A 19,751-nucleotide genomic window follows, 5' to 3' on the forward strand; every position below is an offset into this window, starting at 1 on the left:
GTGGAAATGTGAGTGTGAAGGGGAAATTATAGACTTCTGTAGGTTTGAAATGCAGGAGAAACTGCAATGGTCTGTGGTAGAAGTAGGCAAGTGAGCACTCTGGGGCCCATCTCAACCCCCAGAACAGTCTCAGGAACACACACACCTACATTTGCACACCTGTTGCTGATCTCAGCCACTTATCCCCAACCCAAGATGCAAAGAAAGACTTCTTTTGGCACCCTGTTCTCCAAGTAATCGGTACAGCCTCAGACAAATCTCCCCTTCTGCACCCCTGCAAAGGGGAGTAAACAGCTGAGCCACCTAAAGGAAGGGCTGTGTTCAAATCCCAGCTGCTATTCACACTGAAGAGGAGGAATATAAAGACCCTTTTGCTTAAGCCTCTGCTTGTAATAATTGGTGGGTTGAGGAAAAACTCTGGGAAGATGTCTTCCAACAACTCTCTTAGCAGCAGCCTCAACCAGGGGCAGCATGTTCCATTTCACTGCCTGAGGCAAAACAGGAAGGTGCCAGCCCACCACCCAAATGCCCACCGCTGGCCTTGTGTGGTTGTGCGGTGATGCGCACAAAACAACAATGGATTCCAGTAGGATCTCCCCGAGCTCTTACAAGCTCTTGCAGAGCATACATATGCAGACCCTCCGAATGTCCTTATTTTCCAGGGTTCCTGATTTGATCCCGGAATGTCCCACTTTTCCTTAGGATGTCCCTATTTTCATTAGAGAAATGTTGGAGGGTATGAAGTTATCCGACCCCCAAATCATCTGAAGGCAATACTGCATAGGGAAGTTTTTTTAAAAAAATGTTTAATGTTTTATTATGTTTTTACTTTTTATGTTCTTATTATTTTATTTAGGTATCACACACATGAACCACAATTCCTATGAGGCACTGGGACATTACTCTTGAAATACAAACCTTCCAGTTTCAGGTACTTTTAACTTGAAGTAGGCTTTTTGGGTAACATAATGCCAGTTGCTATTTTAAACATTATTAGAGGGTGCAATAATGAGCATGCCTAAGACAACGTGCGCAAGCTTGCCTGCAAGCCACATCCTGTGTACCAGCTCTGCTTTTAATGGAACTAGGCACACCCTCTGCTTCGTTTCTTTAAATATTTTGAAATACGGTAGATTCCATAACTGAATTATGAATTTCCAGTTAAGAATCTAAGCTTTGAATTCCCAGTGAGAGTCCAAACATTTGAGGCAATATGTGTCAATTGGGCTTTTTCTGATGTCTGGTCCAGGTAAAAGGTAAAGGGACCCCTGACCGTTAGGTCCAGTCACGGATGACTCTGGGGTTGTGGCGCTCATCTCGCTTTATTGGCCGAGGGAGCCAGCATACAGCTTCTGGGTTGTGTGGCCAGCATGACTAAACCGCTTCTGGTGAACCAGAGCAGCACACGGAAACGCCGTTTACCTTCTCGCTGGAGTGGTACCTATTTATCTACTTGCACTTTGACGTGCTTTCGAACTGCTAGGTTGGCAGGAGCAAGGACTGAGCAACGGGAGCTCACCCCGTTGCGCGGATTTGAACCGCCGACTTTCTGATGGGCATGTCCTAGGCTCTGTGATTTAACCCACAGCGCCACCCGTGCTGTAATTTTAAATTTTAAGTAATTTTAAAGTAGTAATGAATGTTACTCATTTTAAAGTAGTAAATGAATAGCATTCATTACTACTTCAAAATTCCTTTGTTACTCACCAAAGTAGTGGTGAATAACATCAGATCAACAATGTTATTCTTTACTCCTTTAAAATGTAGACAGTACAAATCAATATGTCTATCCTGATTCAAAAACACCCACCCACCCCACTCACACATGAAAACAAGGTTCACCACAGCCAATCACAAACAACCACACACTAGAGTAGACCAACCCCAACTTCTCCCACCACCAAAGGAACACAAGCGAATAGCAAAGAGAACCTGCACAAACAACACTGACACAAAACCCCACACATACATTAAGTAAAATAGAAACATCGCCACCTGACCCCACCCACCATGGCCCCCTCCACCTCTTCCCCCCTTTTTCTTCCTAATGTAACACTAATGTCTCAACAAATGAAACTGAAAATAGTAACTTTAAAAAAGAGACATTGCACATACTTTTGTAAACCAAGAAATCTTTAATAAAAAATACATTTAAAAAATGTAGAGTCCTTTAAATTTTGCAGCTAAATAAATTCAAGTACAGCTGTTCCACTTTCGACGCTTACCACTAAATGGCAAGGATGCCACACAAAACGACACTCTTGAAGGGGGCACCTGAGGAGATCAGGGCAACGGCCTGCATGGCCAAGCCCCCTGTTCTCACAGCTCTGGGAATTGTGTGCCCCCCCCAACTGACACTTACACAACGACTCACGGCAGCTGGTACGTCCAAGACCGCTGTGATGGGGCCTTGAGCTCTTGACTGCTTTGTTTGGGCTCTGGCAGCTTATGGGCAGCTCAGTCCCACCAAGTGGCGGGTCATGAGGGAGGGAGGACACCGGCCACCCCAGTCCCACCTCAGAGGCCACGTGGGCAAGATGGTGGCATTCTTGCCAAAGGGATGGGAGAGAGGGCGCGCCCAGAAAAGAACGTGAAGGGAGAAGGAAAGCGGGAGGGATGCGAGGGAAACCGAAAAACTTTATTATGTTTTTATATATCTTGGAAGCTGCCCAGAGTGGCTGGGGCAACCCAGTAAAATGTGTGGGGCATAAATTGTTGTTATGGAATGGGACATCCCTATTTTCATTGAGGAAATGTTGGAGGGTGTGCATATGAGATCTCACCAGATCTTGCCAGAAGCCAGCACTGCTTCTCTTCTGGCAGCGGGGAGGGGGTGGGTGCCACCGGGCACTGCATCAGGGTTATGCCATGCAAGGATGAGGCCTCAGCCCGCTTCATGGGCAGGCAGGCCCTGCCCTCAACAAACTACACTTCCCAGGATTCTGTGAGAGAAAGATATGACTGTTACAAGGGGTATAATGCTGCAGATGGGCCATTTCCCTCCTTCCTCTAACTTTTCCTCAGGCCAAGGAAGCTACTTGCCCAAACGCACGATTCTTGAGTCCCTTCTCCATCAGTTCCCTCCCTTCAAAAAGGCCCTTGTAATGGACACTTTTGCCATTGTATGGCCCCCTGGGCCTCTTGCCTTGCACTCAAGCCAAGAGGTTCCCCTTTGTCCTTATTCTCAAGCATTCCGATCATCCGATGTGGTCTCTCAAGGGTGCAGTAACTTCCTGAGTACAGCGCTCGTCTCTGCTGAGATTGATGCGGGCCATTAATTTCTACACTCTTGGCTTGCAGCCGTGTCCTGATATCCACATGGAACGCCTGCATGGCTCCGTCTGATATTCACATTCCCCCATTTGCAGCTCTGTTCCAAGCACATTTGTGTGGAAGAAAGTCACAGGACAGCAGCCTTCATTTCCCAGCCAATATCACTGCAACATGATACTGCTGTCTCGAGTTTAGTGTTATGGGGGTAACAGACTGACTCACTAGAGACTGAAGTGGCCTGCCAATTGCTGAGCAGTTGTTCAAACCCAAAACACGTCCGAGGTGGACTTCAGCAACTACGACTTGCTTGTGGAATAGGCGGGATTAAAAAAAGCATTGCTGACAGGAAGAGGATGAGGTACCCAAAGAAATAAATACCCTCCTGGTCCCCACTCAAAGTGGCTAATGGGATTCCAGTTTCCCTGCCCAGCACACAAAGGAGGATGGTGGCCAAGGAGGCCACAGGGTAGTCTGCAAGTTTAGAGGTACGCACACCACTCTGGGTAATATCAACACTAGTCACTTTCTCTGTTCGCCACCCTTTTAAGATCCCTCACCCTGCTTCCAGCTATTGTTTATTTCCATCCCCAAACTCCATCTGATTTTCCCAAGGAAAGAACTCCATGGCAGAAAGGCAGAAGAATACACAACTTTGGGGCAAAACACCCCACATGCAGAGGAGCTGGTGGATTAATGTGAAGAGTTGCAGGAATTCCCTTCTGCAGGAACTAGAGCTGTGTACAAATTCTCTCAAAGTTCTCTTATCCTGTTTGTGGATGAAGAAATAGAGGTGGGGGAGAGAAGCTACCACCAGATTTCTTCAGACAAAGAAGAAACTCTCCAACGGTGTCTTAACAGTGGCAGGAGCATGCCTTTCTTTTTTCCTACCGTTACAGGTTTGAGGGGTTAGTCTGGCTGATATCCATGGGTCCCTTTGAGTTCTTAGGGTCCTGTATATGTGAGGCTAAATATTTAAGAGGAAACGTGCTGAACCAGTGAAACCAGTTCCTTTGTTAACTGGCCAGCCAAGGCCATTACCTTAACTGCTGCATTTTACATGTCCTTGAGAGGCTGCCATAGGGACAGGTGAGTGGGCCTTTCCCCATCTCATCAGACTAGAAGCCACATCATCCTATGATGGGGAACAATAGACCGTGGAGGATTGTGTGTCTGTGAGTTTGGGGTGATGCTGGAAGCTGGAGAGATGGACATGTCTTGCTTTGTACTGGACCCAAAGTTTTGACAAGAACTGTTGGAGTGTTAATGCTGTGAGCCCCTCCATCCCACGCTCAGGTTGTCTATATGTGTAAATAAATCCATATATCTTAAAGACACCACAGCCTCCATAGATCTTTATTCCAAGGAATCCGAACTCTGGATGGGCAAAGGCATCCCAGACGTTTCTCACTGTTCAAATATTGGGGTGCATGCAGAAGTAGATGTTGGGGGTTTGTGGCTGCAAGTGACAGTAGCAGCTGAGTTGGTAACCTGGGTCATCATTTTGCATCTTCCCAGACATAGCGTCATTCCTAGGCATCACTGGGCAGGGGGGGACAGCAGCAGCCAACACAAAATGGTGGAGAATATTTAGGAAAAAATTCTTCAAGGATGCCTTTTCTTCTGTGATTGGGGGGGGACCACAACTCAGAAATGTTTTTGAAGTAATTTTTTAATATATATTTTTAGAATATTGGCTCAGTTCTAGTGGGAAGTCAGCTCAGCTTCTCCATCTGCCCTTACCCCCAGGATAGTTGTCCTTACCTCAGTCTCAGGTGCTTTTCAACAGCCTTGGAGTGAACAGATAATGCATTTTGTTTCTGCTGTCCAGACCAGGTAGGAAAAGCTCCATTTCCCCTGTATCTGAAGAACATAAGAAGAACCCTGCTAGATCAAGCCATATAATCCCATCTAGTGCAGCATCCTGTTCCCAAAGTGGCCAAGCAGACGCCTCTGGGAAGCCCACAAGCCAGACCTGAGCCCAAAAGCACTCTCCCCCTTTGTGATTCCCAGCAACTGGTATTCAGAGGTATACTGCCTCCAACCATGACGCAGAACACCGCCTTTTCCTTCTGAGTCTATGAGTGGGGAGGATGTGGTGAAAAACCTCTGCTTACAATGGATTTCCACCACAGGCAAACCTCTATTTGATTCGAAGAACAGCAGCAGGGGAAAAAATCAAGGAGCCCCCTCCATATAGCTGGATGCAGAAGAACTGAAGAACAGAAAGCATTGATTGCAGGTTCATTCCAGTAATAACTTGCACAATCAATGGGAGAGCTGAACACGGCCAGTACTTTGGAACAGCTCTTCATGAAACTCCTACCGGCAACTGAGCCCATGCCCTTTAACCCAACTTGCAGTTGATGAATGGTTTCTGTCATCAGGAAAGCTGCACAGATTATAGCTCTTTTCAGACATCCAGAGTGGTTATAGCGAATGCACAGTGACAGCAAAACCCTCCCTGATCCATTGTGCTTTATTTCAATATCTGAAACAAGCCTACACATGTGCACAACAGGACTGTGTGCACTCATTTCCTAACAAATGAAAAACTGAAAGGAACGGGGACCACTCATTCCATTTGTTAGGAAACAAGTGTCCAAATAAAATAGTTATTGATTTCCATTTTATCCTAGGAGCCAAGATGGGTTGAGGGGAAGGACTGCAGCTAACTGAGACTATGTCCTTTTTAACATTCAAAAGTTCCCAGGGTCAGTCCCCGGCTGGCATCTCTAGACCCCAGTCAGAAATCGCAGGAAGCCCCTGCCAGTCACACAATGGAGCAGATGGAGTTAGATGGAGCAGCAAACTGACTTGATAACATTACTGACCTTGACCATTCATGAAGGGGCTTCTTTGTTTACCAAAAAAACATTTTCAGACCCAAATTGGAGAATAGAGAGGTCCACAAGAATACAGCAGGTGTGGGTCAGGCTGTGGTCAGGGATAATGAGGATTTTAGCACAACAACTTCTAGAGGGTCACAGATTCCCTATCTCTAGAATACAGAGTGGCTGGACCAATTCTAGAGGAAGCAAGGAAAATCTACTAAATCTTAGATTTTTAATCCAGAGCCTTCTGGATGATGGGTTTTGGAGCTGAGCACACTCCCAGTGCCCTTTGAATTATATAAAATAGGGATTCCAACTGTGTGAATTTAACCTATCCATCAAGAGGGCTTTGAATAACAGCAGCTGTTACCACTACCACCTTTCCTTCTTCTGTTTCTTTTGTGTGTGTGTGTCCTCCTCCCTTTCCCCTATCTATCTTTCCATATAATAAAAATGTAAAAGTGTCACCACACAGCCCCCTTTGGAAGATTTTAGTGCTGCATCACAACACAGGATTTGTATGAAGCCGGAGGAGCAAAGGAGAAGGCAGGTTGCACAACAGTGGCCATGGCATGGGAGCAAGAAAGGAAGAGAGGAGAAAGTGTGGTTCAAGAGGACAAGAGAGGTCCTCCTTCACACAATGTATTTCATTCCATGTGGTCTTCAACACCAAGTTCCAAATTCAATGTAGCAATTTAGAACAGGTATTTTATTAATGAGCAAACACCCCTATACTTCTTTCTTTCTTTCTTTCTTTCTTTCTTTCTTTCTTTCTTTCTTTCTTTCTTTGGCGGTCACTTCTAGCCGAGTAAGATTGTCTTCCACAAACACAGTTTTAACAATGAGTCCGTAAGTGACTGTGGAGGCCAATTCTGGAACCACACGTCCTTCCACAGTGGGGACATCCACCGACTGAACTGAACTTTAACTGAACAAGCTAACTGGCAGGTTTCCTCTTATGATTATATTCACCTTAGAGGTCAGTAATATATATCATCATGGGAGGGGTGTACAAAGCGGGATGCAGAATAGGAAAGAGGAGGAGGAGTGGAAAGGTAGATGGTCTGTGTGCAAGGCAGTGGTGGGAAAGGGGAGGAAAAGGACAAGGAGGGAGAAAATGGGCAGAGGAGGAGGCTTGAGGATGAAGATGAAAAGGGATTGCAAAATAGGAGGAGATGGTGGCTTCATAACTTATAGTATTTGCAATGTGTGGGAGAAGGAAAGTGCAGGAGATAACCATGGAGGTGGTCTGTGTATGGCGGAAGGGGTACAAAGAGGAGGAGGGAGGCATGAACGGGTGAAAATGGGTGCAAAGTGGGACTGCAGAATAGAAGAGAGCCGTGGCTTCAGCAATGGGTTTAGGAAGGTGAAAAGCTTGCTTAGTAGTTGTCATGGGGCGAGGAGGGACTTAATGTGGGGGTGGCAAGGGGGCAAGCAAAGCAAGCAGGGGGCACAGTCCCTAGTACAGTGGTACCTCTACTTACGAATGCGATCCGTTTCGGCGTGCCGGTCACACCCCAAAAAGTCCGTAAATAGAGCGGCGCTACTGTACGTGTGCTAAGCTCAATAGAGCGCTTCTGCGCATGCCTGAAGCACGCAGTTCACTTCTGTCGTGCACGTGCGGCGAAACCCAAAGTATACGCTTCTGGGTTTGCTGCATTCGCAACCCAAAACTCTGCAACACGAAGAGAACACAACCAGAGGTATGACTTTACAATGTAATATAATATATTAAAGACAGGTGGGGGTATGAGGAAGTGAGGCTTGCTTGCTCATGTATAAAATCAACTTTCCCCCCTAGAAAACATTAACTAAAAACGTGTCCTATTTAATTAAAGAAGCGGCAGGCAATTGAATGCTGCCAGATTCTCTGACCAATGGAAATGGACTGGCTAATGAGGTCCTCCACTTATCTCTCACGGGCAACTGCAAAGCAAGCTTCCCACACAGTTGCTTTGATAGCGGAACAAGAACGGCTGCCTGGTTATCATCACCATCATTTATTAGAGGGAGGATTTATGGAGGCACGAGACACTGAGATGGGCAGACATGGGGCTCGTAGGGCCTGCTTTTTTGTCTTACTAGGCCCCCAGAGCTGATTGCAAAATACTTGCTGGGCAGGGGGACGGACTATAGTGGCTCAGGGGGAGGATCCAGACAGGTACTTATTGCCATGTGCATAAGGTAAAGGTACCCCTGCCCGTACGGGCCAGTCGTGTCCGACTCTAGGGTTGCGTGCTCATCTCGCTCTAGAGGCCGTGAGCCGGCGCCGTCCGAAGACACTTCCGGGTCACGTGGCCAGCGTGACGAAGCTGCAGCTGGCGAGCCAGCACCAGCGCAGCACACGGAAACGCCGTTTACCTTCCCACTATAAAGCGGTCCCTATTTATCTACTTGCACTTAAGAGTGCTTTCGAACTGCTAGGTGGGCAGGAGCTGGGACCGAACAATGGGAGCTCACCCCGCTGCGGGGATTCGAACCACCGACCATATGATCGGCAAGTCCTAGGCGCTGAGGTTTTACCCACAGCGCCACCCGCGTCCCCTATGTGCATGGTCCATCACAAATCTACACCTGAATGATTATACACCAGATTTTCAGAAAATAAAACAAGCTAGCAGAGCTGACCAGAAACCTGTTGAAAGCCAAACAATGAATAGTCATGGTTTTTTTCTGGTGTGGAACATTTAAGATCTACCTCAGCAGGCTTTCCTTTTATTTTCACTTGTAATTCCTAAGAAACAGCAAATTGTGCCTGCATTTCTTTGAAAGAAAGAATGTGTGTGGGGGGGGGGAGTCTTTCATTTTATATAATAAGGAAAAGTATAATTAACATGATTTAAGTCCAACAAGGCATGAATAAAAAAATAACCATGATTACAGTGAAGAACTCACAACTTCACACTGCTTGTCATAGATATATGACAACATCACAAATCAAACTCTCTTTGCTACCAAAATTAATAAAAATAATTATAGATCTGGATGTACTGCAAAATAAAAATACAGTTCATTGTCTTAATTGTCTTAATAAAAGAAAAGCAAACCAGATTTCTAAAGAGACAATGATACAAACACAACCCTAGCCTACCCTTTGCATCATCCTTTCCATTCTTGCCTTCCGGGGGGGGGGGGAGGGTTGGATTAGATGATTCTTGGGACCCCACCAACTCTACAATTCCATGATTTCATGACCATGTATATAGCACCCAAGATGACATCAGAACATACACACACCCCATCACCACAACCAATGACCTAGTACTGTCAGTCTCCAAGCACCCTCACAGGCAAGGGCTTGGACTCCCATTAGGAGCCTCACAAACCACAGTTTTAGGAGCACAACACATGGGGGGAGAAATGAGAAAGCACACAGCACAGCACCTACACAATTCCTGGGACTGCAGAGAGCACATCATATACTGCCACCCCAGGGCAAGGGTTCAAGACCCAGCCAGGAAGGAAAATGCTCTCTTGCCAAGTAGAGATGTCAGAAGGACACACAACATGGCAGGCAGCCACAGACACACAACAGCAGCCTAGCGGGGGCTCAATGCACAGGGAGCCAAAAAGCAGGAGATGGGAGTTCAGGCCCCACTAGGGACAGGGAGGAAGCCCCTTTCCACACATATCCTTTGCATACCTTTTGCATACCAGATCTTTGAAAGCTGTATCAAGGTAAAGAGGGAGGAAGCTCCTAGGTCTCAAAGCTACACTGCAAAACTTCACAGAGCAGCTCCCCAGTCTCACCCAAGACTCAGCCACAGGGTGCACCTTACATCTAAAGCACTAGGGTGCCACTTCAAACAGTCACGGCTGCCCCCAAAGAATTCTGAGAGCTGTAGTTTGTTAAGGGTGCTGTGAGTTGTTCGGAGACCCCAGTTGCCATCCCAGAGTGGCTTAATAATCCCTCTTACCATGGAACTCTGGGAGTTTTAGCTCTGGGAGGAAAAAAGTGATTTCCTAATTATTTTCTGGACCCTTAAAAACTACATCTCCCAGGATTCTTTGGGGGAAGTCAAGTAATGTAGTACAGTGGTATCTTGGTTTGTATACATTTTGGTTTGCATACGTTTTGGATTACACACATGTCAAACTTTGAAGTGCGTGTCCCGGTTTGCAACCTTTTTTTTTGGATTACAACCCATTTTTTTTTGGATTACGAACAAAATTTTTTGGGAGGCCCCATTGGCAAAAGCGTGCCTTACAACTTGGTTTGGTTTACAAACGGACCTCCAGAATGGATTATGTTGTAAACCAAGGTACCACGTCCAGTGCTTTGAAGGTCAGGTGTGAATGTGGCAATCAATGCCAAAAAAAGTGCAGGGGTTGTAGAGGGAGCCCCAGCCAGATGGAATAAGTCATAACAATATGAACTGCCACCACCCATGTTCTCCTTCCAGAAAAGTCACTGGCACTGCTTTGATTCCAGGGTACAACTTCATACTATTATTATTATTATTAATAATAATAATAATAATAATAATAATAATAATAATAATAATTAAATAGCCACCCTAAGGCAAACAACAGGGGCACCACATAGCTCTCCCAGCAACCAGTGTGACCATCCCCTCCTGTCATTTGGCCCATTATGGTCAGCCCTGCCTGCTGGGGCCCACAAGACTACAATGCTTCCTCCTCCATCATCCTTCCTTCATCTATCCCGGCCACAGCCCCACCCCCACCTGTGCACCCCAAAAGCCCTCTCCTCTTGTAGTCCACATGTCAGAGAGACGTTCTAAAATCTGTGTGCAGTTGCCTCATGAACCTTTACACAGAAGGTGCTCTATTATTATTATTATTATTATTATTATTATTATTATTATTATTCCAGTCCTGGGTCAACTCCACCTACCCAAACTGGCCCCTGGGTGTTTCTGAGCAGGAAAGGAGCATAAAGGGCTTCCAGAATCCTGATAAGACACAGGGGGCTGTTGGTAGTTCTTGTGCGCAGGAATTGGCACTCAGCTGTTGTGCGTGAAATTGTGTTTCCTGAAAGAGCCAGTGTGTGATTGGGGCGCTCCTTGCTCCACCTTTGTCACTAGAGGTATATGTGCCATAAGTGTGCTCCTTCCGCACGCTGCCCACCTCGCCATCCCATTTCAGGCACTCTTCTGGCTTACCTTCATTGGCAGAAAGGCTCTGGCGTGTTGAGGGCATCTTTCTTAAGTATCTGTTATGATGGTGGCATATAAGTTCCAGCTTCACCACATCCCAGAGCCCTTGCCCAGTGTGTCTCAAGTATAGGATTGTGCCCTGAATAGCAGGTTCCTGAGTGTGCCCTGCCATTCTAAGCAGAGGCTTGTTAAAGAGGAGTGCAGGTGGGGGGAAGGAACAGCCATAGAAGCCCCCACCCCCTGCCCCATAGCTGCCTTCCTCAGGTCAAGGAGGGAAGTGATACATCGCTGTTCAAACCTGTAAGCATTTCAGGGATATTTATTAATGGTCACATTTAAAGTATGTGGCTGGCTGTGACAAGATTATTTAAAAAATACATATTAAAAAACTTGCTCCTTAAAAAGTGAGGAAGTCACCAAAATAAAGTTGAGAAATTGAATTTTAAAATATATGTATGGGGTGGGCGGATGAGGGAATCTTAAAAACAAAATTGGAGCAATTTTTAAAAAGTGTTGGGGTTTTACTTTTTCTTCTTCTTTAAATGCAACTGGTTCACATTCTGGGATGTAATGCCATCAAAACCAGGCAGCAATTTACCACCTGAGTTACAGAGGCGTTTTAACCATCTCGTGGGATGATGGGATTGAAATGCCTTTGCTAAGTGCTGCTGGGAGCATTCTTAATAGTTACCTTGTAAGGAAAATAAATAAATCACACGTCAACCTGGCTTATTTACTTGGCAGAAAGGGAGAGGGGCACAGCGGGTGGGAAGGGGGGTGGTTTGGAAAAGGGGTGATTTGGTGCATTGCGAAGTCTTTTTTGTGTCTCTCTGGCTGACAGCTAGAGGGCAACCTGAACAGAATGTGCCTAATCTGCATTTTTTCTCCCTTTGTGCAACACTCCCATAAATCATTTTGCATATTGTGGAGGCTTTTTTAAAGATACACCTAAAAATGTAAAGTGTGGTTGCAGCCAATGCATGTATTGCAAATAGGGTGTGGAAGTGCAGAGGTCGAAAACAGCCTGCCATCTGTGCTGCTGCTGCTGCCGCCACCCTGTGTGAGGAGGCAGAGCTACAATCCTCAGAGTTCCCTGGGAAGAGGGATGGATGGTTCAAGCTCTCTGAGAATTGTAGCTCTGTGAGCAGAGTAGCGATCACTGCAGATGGTGACAGCAGCCACGAAATTAAAAGACGCCTGCTTCTTGGGAGAAAAGCAATGACAAACCTAGACAGCATCTTAAAAAGCAGAGACATCACCTTGCCAACAAAGGTCCGTCTAGTTAAAGCTATGGTTTTCCCAGTAGTGATGTATGGAAGTGAGAGCTGGACCATAAAGAAGGCTGATCGCCGAAGAATTGATGCTTTTGAATTATGGTGCTGGAGGAGACTCTTGAGAGTCCCATGGACTGCAAGAAGATCAAACCTATCCATTCTGAAGGAAATCAGCCCTGAGTGTTCACTGGAAGGACAGATCCTGAAGCTGAGACTCCAATACTTTGGCCACCTCATGAGAAGAGAAGACTCCCTGGAAAAGACCCTGATGTTGGGAAAGATGGAGGGCACAAGGAGAAGGGGACGACAGAGGACGAGATGGTTGGATGGTGTTCTCGAAGCTACCAGCATGAGTTTGACCAACCTGCAGGAGGCAGTGGAGGACAGGAGTGCCTGGGGTTCTCTGATCCATGGGGTCACGAAGAGTCAGACACGACTAAACAACTAAACAACAACAACAACAACAAGCAGAGTAGCACCCTTAACAATCTACACTTCCCAGGATTCATATGGGGAAGCCATGACTGTTAAAGTGGTGTGATAGCATTTTAAACATATAGTGCAGATGTAGCCTAAGCATCTTGTTGGCTCTACTGCCCATGTTGGGCACAAAATGTATGCATTGTTACCTTCCTTTCCATGCTCCTGTAACCATAGTTCATCCCAGATTGTAAAGACTGCTGAATAACTTGGGTTCCACCTGCTGATAAGCACAGTCGGATCTTTAGTGAAATTCTAAAGGGGTTTTGATTTAAAGATAAAGCTGTAACTGTGTAAAGGATCTTGTCAGATGTTCAAATGAACATGCGAATGTCATGGGATGTCTGGTCTGATGGTAGCTAATATGACCAGGTAACTATCAACCTGTGAGCTTGACATCGATACCAGGAAAGGTCCTAGATCAGATAATTCAACAGTTGGTCTGTGAGCATGGTTTCTAAAAAACAAGTCATGCCAGATGAAACTCATTTCTTCTTTTGATGGAGTTACAAGGGGAACGTTGTGGACGTAGTGTATCTTGATTTCAGTAAGGCTTTTGACAAAGTTCTCCATGGTATTCTCACAAGGAAGCTGGTAAAATGTGGGTTGAATGAGGTGGATATGTAGCTGGTTGAATGACAGAACCCAAAGAGTGTTCATTAATGGATCGTCGTCATCCTGGGGGAAAAAGTGACAAGTGGGGGGCCACAGGGTTCTGTCCTGGACACGTTGCTGGTCAGCATCATTATAAATGATTTGGATGAATGAATTGAGGGATGATCACCATGCAGTAACAATCACAGATATAACAAGCAGCAGAAATTACCTTCTTACACTACTGAGGTCATTTTCTCGACTGCTGCAAATACTCATCTCATCCTGAGGGTCAAAGTATGCAGAAGGTGCTTTGGCTGATTTGTGTTAGCTGGCAAATTCCTCTTTCCATTACTATGGGCATTCTGTAAAAATCCAGGGGTGATGAGAATATATTGGAAAGGGATGCATGAGCATAGGGTTTGCTTTTGCAGGGCTATTGCATAGAAAAGTTATCACAGGATGGATAAAGTTCCTATTGTTCTTGAATTGTTCCAGTCTTTCTTTACCACTGGTCTGGAATACAAAGATGTTGTCAATCTCTCATTATCACCAGATGAGTGAGTTGTAGATGGGATTTTTAAGGATGACTTGTTCAAGTCATAAGATGAAGACAGAGGAATGAATCCAAAATGTGTGGGAGGGAGCAGGACTCGCTGCTTACTCAGAGATCAGTGAAGGAAACACTCTGAAATTTCTCTGTTCATTATTATGTACCTGTTCTAGGTTGCTACTTGCTTCTCATCTGGGCCATAAAAACACTGGCTGAAATGAAGCCTCTGTGTGTGTGTGTGTGTGTGGAGCGCGCAGCTTTCCTTGGTTGGTGACAACTTTTGACAACTCTGATGATAATCAGGTGATAATCAGGCATCCAAACAACATTACCAGTCCAGCAAAGTTGATGTTGAAGAATCATTGCTTTGACACTGATGATCTTTGCTTCTTCCAGTACGCTGGCATTTGTTTGCCTGTCTTCCCAAGTAATATTTAATTTTTCGGAAACACTGTTGATGGAATCTTTCGTGGAGTTGGAGATGGCGTTTATAAGTGGTCCATGTTTCGCAAGCATACAGTAAGGTTGGTAGTACAATGGCTTTGTAAACAAGCATTTTGGCTTCCCTGTGAATGTCCCAGTCCTCAAACACTTTGCACTTCAATCGGGAGAAAGCTGCACTCACAGAGCTCAGGCGATGCTGGATTTAGGTACTGATGTCAGCCCTTGTGGAAAGATAACTGCCCAGGTAAGAAAAATGATCAACATATTCCAACATTGCACCATTAAGTTGGATTTGTGGTGCTGCAGAGGGGTTGTTTTATGCTTGTTGGTGCAGCACTTTGGTTTTTGGGGTACTGAGCAATAGGCCAAGCTTTCCGTAAGCTTCTGTAAAAATATTTAGAATGGTTTGGAGGTCATCCCTTGAGTGTGCGCACACTACGTTGTCATCAGCATACTGAAGCTCTATGACGGAAGTTATGGTAACCTTACTCTTTGCTTTCAGTCTACTCAAGTTAAATAGCTTTCCATCTGTTCGATATTTAATTTCTGCCCCGGTAGGGAGTTTCCCTCTGATGAGGTGTAGGATCATGGCGATGAAAATAATGAATAAGGTTGAGGTGATAACACATCCCTGTTTAACGCCTGATCCCATGGTGAATGATTCACTTTGAGAGCCATTATTCTCCATTATTCTTTGAGAGAGGATATCCCAGCAGACTTTAGACATGCCATAATTATCAACCTTTTCAAAAATGGTGATAATACAGACTGTGGAAACTATCAAGGCATCTCTTTATTAGCTGTGACAGGCAAAATCCTTGCAAGGAGTTTAGCAAACCATCTCCTAACTATATCCAAGGATATTCTCCCTGAATCCCAAAATGGTTTTTGACCTTCTAGGGGGACAGTGGACATGATATTTACGGCTTGACAGCTTCAAGAAAAATGCAGGGAGCAAAACCAGCCTTTGTACATGGCATTTATTGATCCGACTAAGGCCTTCGACACTGTAAATCACACTGCCCTGTGACCTGTCCTTCTGAAAATCAGCTGCCTGGATAAATTTGTAAACATCCTGTGGTTCCTCCATGATAATATTACAGCAACAATCTGCCAATATACCTATATCTCTGTGGGTAAAATGTAAATGTGTACCATTATAAACAAGCCAACGTTCAATTGAAGTGAAAAAGAAGCCCCTATTCAGTAAAGATAAACTGCTGCATGCAGGGGCTTATGAGCTGCATGGAACTGATGGAAACCCAACTTTCCAGCAGCACCGGAGTTGCCCTTCAGAGAGGAAGGACCCCTGAATCCCAGTGGTAGGATTGTAAGATTATTTTAAAAATTTGGGAAATGAGATATAATGAATTGAAAAAAATGTTTAAAATAACTTTTGTGGGAAAACCAGGAGCCTTTTCATTAGGTATTCCAAGACAAGAAATGCCGAAGAAAAACAGGACATTATTCATGTACACTACTACGGCAGCAAGAATCCTAATATCACAAAACTGGAAGACTGGAGAAATACCATCTAAAGAACAATGGCAAGAAAAATTGATTAACTATGCAGAACTGGCAAAATTAATGGACAAATTGTGTGACAAGGACAATAGTGACTTTGGAAAAGAACGGGAACCCTTTACAACATACTTGCAGAAACAAAAAAACAACAAAAAATGGACTCATTGGCAGGATTTAAATAAACATTTACAACTTTATTTACAGAGAACAAGAAATATAATTAGTGATAACAGAACATTATGTATAAACAGCAGAATATAACATTTGGTGTAAAAAACCAGAAATGGAAGTTGAGGGAAGTCAACAGGGAGGGGGGAAACTACAAAATGGATGCTAAATGATGATATTGAATAATTGTTATGAGAAAAGAAAATCAATAAAAATTATTTAAAATAAAAAAGACCCCTGAATCCTAACTGGAGTTGGAGGGAGCAATGGATGACCCAGGCCTGGGAACCAAGCAGCAGCTGAATTGCCACAGATGGCAGCGTTTTGAAAGCTGTCAGTGGCTTGGACTCTATTTTGGTAGGCATGACATCACCGGTGGGGATGCAGCCTGGGAAGTGACAGGCATTTCTTGACAGGGTAGAGTTGCTGTAGGTCCTGGAATTCCCAGACATGTCCTCTTTTGGGGGTCCTACATGCCCATCCGGGGGGAATTTCACATTTTAAAGTGAATGTCCCAGATCTGAGGTTTTAATTTGTGTGTGCAGGTGGTTCTGGTTCTGGTTCTGGCATGGGTGACTTGGGCTCCGGCTCTGGTGTGGTCAGATCTGGCTTGGCTCAACAAGTTTTTGTGTCTGGATTTTTACCTCTTGAGATATGGCAACCCTATTACAGGGCTTCAAGTAGCTACACTTGAAAAGAGGTCACTTCTTTATGAAATAGCTGCTATGAAGGGCTTCTAACGTAGGCATCATCTACACCAGTTTCCTACCACTTTAAACACTCATGGTCAACTCTTTGGGCTAAATACAGTAAACTCTCAACTTGTGCACATTCCGACTGCGCAATATGTGGAGCTGGTTGAGGGGGCATAGGCTGGATGCCAAGACCTTTTTAATTCCTGGATTAGACAGGTTAGCTTCCTGGTGAGGTAATAAGCCATTAAGGAAACAAAGGGAGTGGCTCTGTGCTAGATAGCAAATGGGTGTCCTTCCCTCAAAGGGCTGGTAGTTAGAAAGACAGGCGAGAGGGGAGTTATGTGAGCCAGAAGGTGGAAGCAGCAGGCTGGGAAGCCGGAGAGACAGAGCAATGCTTGATTTTTGTTTGAACCCAAGGCTGCAGCTAAGGGAGAATGGGGTGTTAATGCTGTCAGCCCCTCCATAGTAGGCTCTGCTGTCCCTCATTCCAAAAGGAAACACACCTGGAATCCCTGGAATCTTGCACCACTGGGAGATTTGGGTGCTGGGCAACAAACCTTAACCCAAAATTGCATACAGTCAAAACAACCCCCAAACTCACTGCACAACCATCTCTGCATTTCCAGATCTGGTGCCCTGAGTGAGCCCTCCTTACTGGGCTCTGGGAGGATCTTGCACAGGCTCTGTGATCATGCGGGTTAAAGGAGTGCAAGTTGCCAGTTGACTGTACTGAAGAAGATAAAACTTCCTAGGCCTTCTTGTCTTTTATTCCTCCGTTATTCCAATATCACACAGGCAGAGTCTGCAGCCCTGCAAGAAACCACGCGCCACTCTGACCAGAAACAGAGACTGCGCTCATCAGTCAAAACAATTTCATTGCTGCAAAAATGCGTGCCAAAAGAAAGCTGGAGAGTTTACAGGGCAGAGTTTGTGCTTTTCCAGTTTCAGCCCTCCATGCCAATGTAAGTAACAGAGAGAGGATCCTTAAGCGTTTCAACAACTGGCTCGTAATATATTTTTAACTACCAGCTTTGCATAAACTGTCTTGAAGATGTGAGAAGGGCTCCTTCTGTTCTCCTAAAAACAGGAAAGAAGAGAGAGAATAAATTTCCACACGTCTTCTGCCTCCACCAGTGCTGGGGCTCAAATGGAAAAGGTGATACTGAAGGGTTAATCTCAATACTATCTGCACCTAAGCTAACTTCTGCAGTTGTGGTTAAGCAGCTAACAAAACCGCAATTGCTTTAGCTCTGCAAGCTGAGAGGCCAACTTCCTCTTTCTGCCGGCTAGCAGGCCAGGCTCTCTGCACATGCTCTCTGATGCAGTAATGCAAGAGAAGAACACACGAACAAGGGAAGGAGGGGCGTTTAGATAGCCATATGCCATATAAGGAAATAAGCTTAACCTTGCCAGCTGATTGCAGAATTTGAAGAGGTGGGAAGAGATGGGCAGACTCTCAGGTATAAAAATGCTTGTTTACTTGTATCGTTGTAGCCAGTCTTTGGAGAGGACTCCACTGGCTGCCTCTGCGCAGATCTCAATAAATCTCTTTTCTCTGACCAAGAAGTCTCTGGAATTGTTTTTCCCCTCTGGCCACGGGGTTGGCGGACCGCTGGACCTCCGGGTACTGCTAATCTAAGGCTTCATTTGGGGGCTCGTCCGGGATGGGTCCCCACCCCACGAAAGGTGGACCGAGGGGCCAGACTCGACCGGGTGAACAGCCCCGGACCGGCGTTCGCGGCTCCAAGTGCGCACCCCTGCCTGTTCGTGGGGGGAGCCGGCCACACCGCTCCGGAGTGGAGACACCCCTGGTCGAGGGAGAAAAGAGGACGGCCGAAGGAGAGGTCCGCAGCGGAGTGCAGGTAAGCCCTAAGGGAAAGGGCGTGGTAGGAAGCCCGATCAGCTTCCTCTGGCTGTGAGCAGTAGAGTGCCGCCAGAGAAAAGGAACAAAGGAACTGGCCGTGGCAATAAGGTGCCGCCCCGCCAGACGGGAAAAGGGAAAAGGGGAAATAGACGTGGCAGTAGAGTGCCACCAGTAAGGTTGGGGAAAGGGGTAACAGAGGGAAAATTATTTTGGTGTGTTTTGTATGTTGCATGTCAGATACTCCAGTGGTTGAATTGTCAAGTGTGGGCCGGGGCTTAGCGTCCCCTTGGCCGAGCGATTGCAGGGCTGTGCATTTCTTAGCAACGCGAGTTCGCTAAGTCACAGCCTGTAGTGGTTGGTGTGTGAAAGGATCTTAAGCCCGGTTAGGAGCGGAGTATCTAAAAAAAAAAAAAAAGGGGGGGGGTCTGGGGCAAGCTAACGTAGTCCTCTGAAATGCTTTTTAACCAACTGGAAAGCAGCTACGAAGCATGATGATTGGGTTCAAATTGAGAAGAGGAAGAGGATGATGAGGAGTTTATGAAGGGACTAATTGAGTTAGCAAAGAAAGGAAAAATGTGGACACAGTATCAGACATTGAGATTGCAACAGTATGTACAACCCTATGCGAAAGAAGTGGATGTTAGTTCCCATTTGTTGGCACAGAAGGAATGGATAGAAGCAGAAACCAGGGCGTCCCTCCATAAGTCCCATAAGGCACAGAAAAAGGGTGGGACTGCAATGATGCCTCTACGCAGAGTGTATGACCCACCAGCCCCCCAGGACAGGGTGGGGAAGCACCACCTTGCACTTATACAGTCCAACATGTGCCTTTTTCAAGTGCTGATGTGTGTGTGCAGTTGGAGAAATTAGAACCCTACCTTTGAGGAGAACCCAGATGATATTGCCAACGCCCCATTATAAAGGCTGCCTT

General features: G+C 45.7%; 1 protein-coding gene across 1 annotated transcript in view; it reads right to left on the reverse strand.

Annotated features, from left to right (window-relative positions):
- GPAT2 (glycerol-3-phosphate acyltransferase 2, mitochondrial) overlaps nt 1-17,589 on the reverse strand; it is an 87,553-nt gene extending 69,964 nt beyond the window's left edge. The window contains exons 1-2 of the mRNA XM_083629362.1: nt 17,558-17,589; nt 13,128-13,198 (exon numbers count right to left, since the gene is read on the reverse strand). The gene's annotated coding sequence lies outside the window, so the exon portion shown is untranslated. The remainder of the gene's footprint in view (nt 1-13,127; nt 13,199-17,557) is intronic.
- Nucleotides 17,590-19,751: the final 2,162 nt, after the last annotated feature.

Source organism: Podarcis filfolensis, assembly GCF_964270895.1.
Source record: "Podarcis filfolensis genome assembly, chromosome: 8".
In the NCBI taxonomy this organism is placed as follows: Eukaryota; Metazoa; Chordata; class Lepidosauria; order Squamata; family Lacertidae; genus Podarcis; species Podarcis filfolensis.